Below are 7,691 nucleotides of genomic sequence, written 5' to 3' on the forward strand. Positions count from 1 at the left end.
AATGAGTGCATTTGCCCTAATAGCAAAAATATCTCTCTCTCAAAAAAAAAAAAAAATATATATATACATATATATAAACAAACATCTTAACTCTCAACTTAAATTGTTCATGTAGAGGCCAAAATGTGGCATGATGGTTAGGGTGCTGGACCCCCACATGGGCCAACCCCAGTTCAAATCCTAAACCTAGTGCCTTGCTTTCTCACTTTCTCTTTCTCTGTTTCTCTCTGGTGAGCATGTGCAGGTAGGGAAAACTATGTTTATCTTACCTTTATGGGGGAACTATCACTCATTACCAGTAGAGAAATTTCCACTGGAGAAGAATGCCAATTAATAAATCACTGAGAGTGGCAAGATGTCATTAAGTGCTTCCTGGCTAATACGTACTATGGAGTACATACCTTGCCTATGTGCAAACTGAATATAATCATGACAAGTAAAAAAAAAAAAAATTAATGCTGAGTATTCATACTTCAAAATCTGTTTTTGATACTCAGTTTTTCACTCTTCTTTTTTTTATTAAGAGAGGTTTTTGCTATAGGGCGCGTGCACTCACCAGAAAGACAGAGAGAGACAAAGAGATAGAAAGCAAGAAATCACACTCCCACACACCAGGGGGGATGGCCACGCTGTAATTCCTTCTCCTCCATTCTCCTCTCAGGATCTTGGGCATGCATGCATACGTGCCCGGCGTGAGTTTTAAGCCACCGGGTCTGGGACACGAACAGCGGTCGAATACGCTAACTGCTGGTCCCGTCACTCTTCTTTTTTTATGATTTCTCATCTTTGCTCTTGACAGCACCAAAAGCCCAATGTTGTTTCCCCACTGCCCCACTTCTCCTGCCATTTACATTTTAGGTGCCATTACCATGGAACTTGTAACAATGTAAAATTATTTACATCAGTTCATCTTAGAGAGGGAGAACAGACTAAAAGGTAAAATAGCCTGCCAAAACTGCAGAACTAGAATTCTAATATGTTTTTTTTTCTCAAACTGTGAGTTCTAACTGGAAAAAGCAAGGCGTCATTACAAAAGATTTATTTTCAGCTTCAGAGCTGTTAGATTCATAAACAAAATTTTGTTAGATTCATGAACAAAAATTTTGTTGTTTACATCAGTAGTCCAGAAAACCGATCCATTATTTAACCGACAGAGATGTTGAATTCATCACAGAAAATGAATGGTATTTGCCATATGTAAAATTTCAAAAGTGGAAACACCAAGCAAGGGACCAGCAGTTAGTATAATGGCTATGTTGCTGGACTCTCATGTAGTCGACCGCGGTTCAAGTCCTGGACCCGATGGCTTAAACTCACGCTGGGCGCATGTGCGTGTTTGCCCAAGATCCCGAGAGGAGAATGGAGAAGGAATTGGGACATGGCTGTCCCCCCTGGGGGGTGATTTCTCACTTTCTGTCTCTTGTCTCTGTCTTTCTGGTGAGCGCACCTGCCCTATAGCAAAAACCTCCCCGCCCAAAAAAATAAATAAATAAATAATACAAAACAAAACAAACAAAAAAAAAAAACCAGCACAGCAAACAAGAAAGGAACAGGCCTCAGAAGACACCTTCATGGTTCCTGAGAACTAACGATTTCAGGGAAAAAAGAAATGAAGATTTCCTACTGATAATTCAGCCTCTAGCCCGCAAACTCCAGTGGTAAAAGCTCCCTTCAAGCCTTCTCTCCATTTCCTTTTCTGCTCGCTCCTGGACGCTCAGATTGAACTTCAAGTTTAGGAAGAAACACACCATCCATCAGATGACTAGAAATCACCGCAGGACCACAAGAAATATGGGAAAGCAAGAAAATACCTCTCCTCCAAGGGAAAAGAGTAACTCCTCTTCATCCATAGACAGTTCAATAAAATCATGGAAATGTCTGATAAAGAATTTAGAATATTCATCATGGTGAAGCTAACAGATGGAAGAGAAGAGAGCCAATGAACTGCAGAAGAGAAAGGAGAAAGGAGCTGATGAGTTCTAGGAGGTGAGGAAATTCTTCTAAGATCTAGAAAAAGAATTACACACTTTACAAAAGAATCAAATACAACTGTTAGAGATGAAGACTATAATACAGAAAGTCAAAATCTCTCTTGAAAGTATTAAAACCAGACTAGATCATACAGAAAATAGAATCTCAGATGTAGAAGAGAAAATTGCTGACCCAGAAAAATCCACCACGAAGACTGAGAAAATTGCCCCAAAAGTTTGAGAATAATATACGAGAAATACTAGATACCATCAAACATCCAAACATCTGGATAACTGGCATTCCAGAAGGTGAAGAGACTCACAAGGGCATTGATAATCTATTCCATGAAATCCTGCAAGAAAACTTTCCAAACCTAGAGAGGCACTCAAAGATCCAGTCCTAAGAAATACAAAGGAGCCCAAGTAGAATCAACCCAAGAAGATCTTCTCCAAGACACATTATAGCCAGACTGGCCAAAACCACAGACAAAGACAAGATACTAAGATTGGCAAGAGAGAAACAGCAAGTTACCTACAAAGAAAGGAAATCCCATTATACTAACAGCAGACCTCTCATTGGAAACAATGTGAGCAAGGATAGAATGGGAAGGTATATTCAAAGTGTTAAGGGAAAAGCAATTTCAGCCAAGAATACTGTACCCGGCAAGATTATCCTTCATATGAGAAGAAAAGACAAAAACATTCTCAGATAAACAAAACCTGAAAGAATTTACCAGCATCAGACCAGATCTCCAAGAAGTGTTCAAGGGAGAACTTGAGAACTTCTATGTCAGGAAAATTAAATGTAGTCACCCAGACCTAAGAGTTCAAAAACTAAGAAAATGGCCAACTTAATCACAGGGACAAGTCTGGAGTTGAATATTATATCCCAGAATTCAATTGGGAATATTGAACTACAACAGAAGACAGATTAAGTACATGAGACTGAACTGGTGAAATCGCATTCTATGACATTTGACGAAAATATTGCTGCTTTTCTTCTAGGCTTTGTTGTCCAGTTTTAAGAGTTTTTGTCCTGTCTTCAGCTGTCAATAGGTTCATGTACCTACTATTTGAACAGAATACTAACCTGTTTCTAGGCTTTAAGTTTTAAGCAAATTTCCTTACCAACTCAAAACCGCTTTTCTTGAAATTACCAGCTGAACTTGCTACTGAAAGTAGCTAAGATTATTTAAGAAATTGTGTGATCAATAAAATGTGGGGGGGAAAGGAATGGAAGACAACTGTAGACACCAGGGATAGTATGAGAAGAGGGTGGGAAAAGGCAGAGGGTCAGACATAGGGGTAAATATAAATAGATAAATGAATAAATGAAACTAGAAATGGAATATTATTGATGATAACATGCATGATTAAGCCACTATGCATTATATTCTGGATGGGAAACCACTTTTTGTATGCTGTGACGATAATTAGGGGATGAGTGTAAATTAATTAAAAAATGTTGAGAGAAAAAAACCCACGAAAACTATTTTTCTTAAAATAAAAAAATGCATATTTGATGAATGCAGTAAGCTACATAGTCTCAGCTAGGTGTTACTTTATAGTATGTTCATTCTACTAGTGAGGTTTATGCCTAAAGTCAGACTTGTGTTCATGGAAATGTATATATCAGCTGCACTTGCTACTGAAGTATTTAGATTAAGTTCATTAGCGAATAAATAAAATGGAGGAAAAAGGCATAGAAAGTAATGATGGATACCAGAGACAGTGAGGGTGGAGGGTTAGACACGGCAGAGGGTGAGAGAGAGGGAATCAAGGATGGCAAAAATAACAAAATACACAGGAAACAAGAAAGGGAAAATTATTTGTTGACGATAACACATATGTTGATGTGCTTGAGCCAATATACAGTGTATATTGAGCTAATATACAGTGTATTCTGGATGGGAAATCTCATTTTGTTTGTTGTAATCATGTATAGTGAATGAATATAAAATAAATAAATTTAAATAAATTTTAAAAAAAGATATACAGAAAAAAAAATCACCAAATACCCCAGCAGGCTAATTCTGAACATTACTGAGATATTTGGGTCACTAGAAGTATGTTTTCCAATTAATTTGCACTAAGACATTAAGAAAAGGGTTCGGCAAGAATGTTCAGGCCATGCAGAACTGATGCCTACCATAAATGCTAATCTGTCTTTGTGTTTATCTAACATATTAGAGATATCCTCTTCAATTTTCTACTTTACATCACTGGTTTGTTTCCCACTGTCAAGTTCCAAACTAATCAAAAATGAAGGAAGAGGGAACCAGCAGTTAGCATAATGGCTATGTCGCTGGACTCCCACGTAGTCGACCGCAGTTCATGTCCTGGACCTGGTGGCTTAAAATTCACGCACGTGTGCGTGCGTGCGTGCCCAAGATCCCGAGAGGAGAATGGAGGAGAAGGGATTGCGGCGTGACCATCCCCCCTGGGAGGTGATTTCTCACTTTTTGTCTCTCTGTCTCTTTCTGTCTGTCTGGCGAGCGCATGTGCCCTATAGCGAAAAACCTCTCAAAAAAAAAAAAAAAGAAGGAAGAAAAAAGAGAGCAGGACAATTGGTAATAGGAATATGTGGTACCAGTGGTCCCAGGAATTGCATAAAACATTAAAATATCTTCACCAAATCTGGCTAAAAATTTACAAAATTACTACTAAACAAGAAACACATTCCCAGATTGTACTGCTAATAAGAGTGAACAGAGTGAAAAGAGTTGTATTATTAAGCATCAAAAACAAGAATACATATACATAATGTAGGATTATGACTTTCATAATTACTTAACTGATTCCTAATAAGATATATTTTGGTTACTACCAAAAAGTCCCTCTTTAAGATTCTCAGGAATCCGTTTCTTCATAGATATGTTAAGTACTATCTACATACAATTGTCAAGTAGAGACAAAGTTTTTATTTTCAAAGGTCTACCCTTTGGGGAATGATGAAGAACCAATAAAATTTCTTTAGCAATTCCCCATCAACAGTCAGAAGACTTTCTGCCCCTCATTATCACTGCGCTCTGCAGCATTGTAGCTGACAGTCATGTGTTTAAAAAAAAAAAAAAAAGGAGAAAGGAAAACAAGCAACAAGAAGAGCAATCAGATTGTGGCTGCTCTGTTTTAAAAACATCTTTTATTCAAGGTAGTGACTGACTAGTGTCTTTTAAAGGACTATAAAAAGGGGTCAGTAGGTGGAGTGGTGCTGGACTCCCACATAGCTGATCATGGTCTGAGTCCCAGACCTGGCAGCTTGCTTTCTCACTCTCTCTGTCCCCTTCTCTGCTCAAATTAGAATATATGAATGAATGACTAAATAAATAATTCTTTAGGGGGAAAAAAAAGTTACTATGGACAATATTCAGAATCTGAAGTCAAGAGAATCAACTTTAACCCAAAATTAACGAAGGAGACTTTTAATGTACAAAAATGTGATGCAACCAGCTAAAATAACTCAATTCCATCTCCGTAAGTTTTATAAATGTTGACATTTCAGCTCTGCATATTCGAGTAAAATTTTTCTTTGGCTTTGGTTTACTGAATTAGTAAATAAAAATTGGCTCAGGGAAGTACTTCATGAAACTGATAAAACAAAAACAGACTACCTTTAAGGAGCCTATCCATTTACTCATTCATTTCTTTTTATTCATTGATTAACAGTTGCTGAGTATCTATATTAAGATACTTTCAGGTGGCATAGTGGTTAAAGTGCTGGACTTCCACATGGCCAACCACAGTTCAAGTCCCAGATCTGTGGCTTTAGCCTAACGTCTGGTGCATGTGTGTGCGTGAGTGCCCAAAATCCCAAAAAGAGGACGAAGGAGAAGGGATTGCAGTGTGGCTATCTACAAGGGGATATTTTTCACTTTCCCTCTTTCTCTCTTCAGAGAGTGTATGCACCCTAAGGCAAAAATCATTAAAAAAAAAAAAAAAATTCTGATCCTTGATATAAAGCCCTATCACTACACCTCAGAAGTTCTGAGAAGGATTTGCTGGGAGGCAGGGGGGCATGGAGATGTAATGTGAAGTCTAGAGAATAAGTGGCACATTAGAAGTGCTTAATACCTACTAATAGCTAGCAATCACTATCAGCTTACAATGGTGGATAGTGTGGGTTGATGATACATGTTCACTTTCACTAGCAAAACAACTTGGGAACTTGTTTTTTTAAACTTATTTGGTTTATTTAATATTTGATGCACAAAAGATAGTTATAGAAACAAAGACATACTTTTGCTAATTTAGGACAAAAGATTTTTTTAAGGTTTTTGCCATTGGGTGCTCCCCAGTGACAGAAATGAAAAGTGAGAAATCACCTCCCTGATGGATGGTCATGCCTCAATCCCTTCTCCTCGTCTCCTGGGACTTTAGGCATGTGAGCACATTAAGCCCAGCATGATTTTTTGGCTGTCAGGTTCAGGACTTGAACCATGGTCAGCCACATGAGAGTCCAGCAACTTAACCACTATACTATCTGTTAGACTTGCATGAAATAATTTTTAAATGGTTGGAAATTAAAAGCTAAACTCCATACTAATTATTATATTTTCTTTCCTCATAAAATTGCTATCTCTGTGAAAATAGTAAAGAAGAGCTATATAGAAGATAAGTAGAGAAATGTATAATTTAAGTCAATGACAATGAAGCCAGTCATAAAAACTAACTTCAGTCTTTCAGCAAGACTACTGTGGAAGAGAGAGAAAGGAAGCAAAGCTGCTTTTTAAAATTTAAGTACGGCAAATCTTACTTAGCCTTCCTGTCCACTTTCAAAAAGGATAACTTTCCCTTTTAACAGTGCCCCCAGTCAAAACAAAATGATGTTTTTAAAGATTTTTTTACAATTATTTCATTTCATTTATTAATTTGATCAGAGAGACACATACACAGAGAAAGGGAAAGTGAGAAAGCAAGTCATCAGGTCCAGGATTCAAACTGTGGTCGGCCTTGTAGGAGTGTCCAGTGCCTTCACCACCGCTCCACCTGCTGGTCCCTTTTTTTTTAGATTTTTGCCATAAGGTATGTGCACTCACCAAAAGGAGACAGTGAAAGAGAAAGTGAGAATCACACCCCCTCCCAGGGCAGATGGCCACACTGCAATCCCTTCTCCTTCGTTCTCCTCTTGGGATTTTGGGCACACATGTACATGAGGCATGATTTTCAAGCCACCATGTCCGAGACTCAAACCATGTTCGTCCATGTGGGAGCCTAGTGCCTTAACCACCATGCCACTTCCTGACCCCAAAGCAAAATTATTTTACCAATATGTTCTATCCAACTTTCAGATCGAAAGCAGTTCACAACAATTTCACGATATCTAGAACTTTCTAAATGGTCCGTAAAAATCCATGGACTAACAAACAGTGAAGGTGGTTGTGAAGGAGAGAAGAGCTACACAATTGAATGTTTGACAAAAACTACAGAGAAAGTAAGACATTAAAGACTTCTGTCCTCCCTTATTTTTTATAGACCCCCAACACTGATTACAGGATAGCAAGACAAAAATAGTGAGTAGATATTAAGTTTATTTATTTCTTCAGGAGCAAGACAGACATGGAACTCCCAACACGGTCTTGACACTGCAATGCACCCCCGACCTCAGGCAGGCCTTGATCCTCGAGTGCACTGATGTGTACCCAGTGTACCTGGAGGCTTTCAGGCTTAAACTGGGAACCTTCCCATGCAGAACAGCCCTGCAGAAAGTCATGTTTTACTGCT

At 38.3% G+C, this 7,691-nt stretch overlaps 1 protein-coding gene across 6 annotated transcripts in view; it reads right to left on the reverse strand.

Annotated features, from left to right (window-relative positions):
* Positions 1 to 7,691, reverse strand: part of RIMKLB (ribosomal modification protein rimK like family member B) — a 111,845-nt gene that overhangs the window by 23,908 nt on the left and 80,246 nt on the right. The gene's annotated exons all lie outside the window — the stretch shown is intronic.

Source organism: Tupaia chinensis, unplaced genomic scaffold (genome assembly GCF_000334495.1).
Source record: "Tupaia chinensis unplaced genomic scaffold, TupChi_1.0 Scaffold000183_1, whole genome shotgun sequence".
Classification (NCBI taxonomy): domain Eukaryota; kingdom Metazoa; phylum Chordata; class Mammalia; order Scandentia; family Tupaiidae; genus Tupaia; species Tupaia belangeri.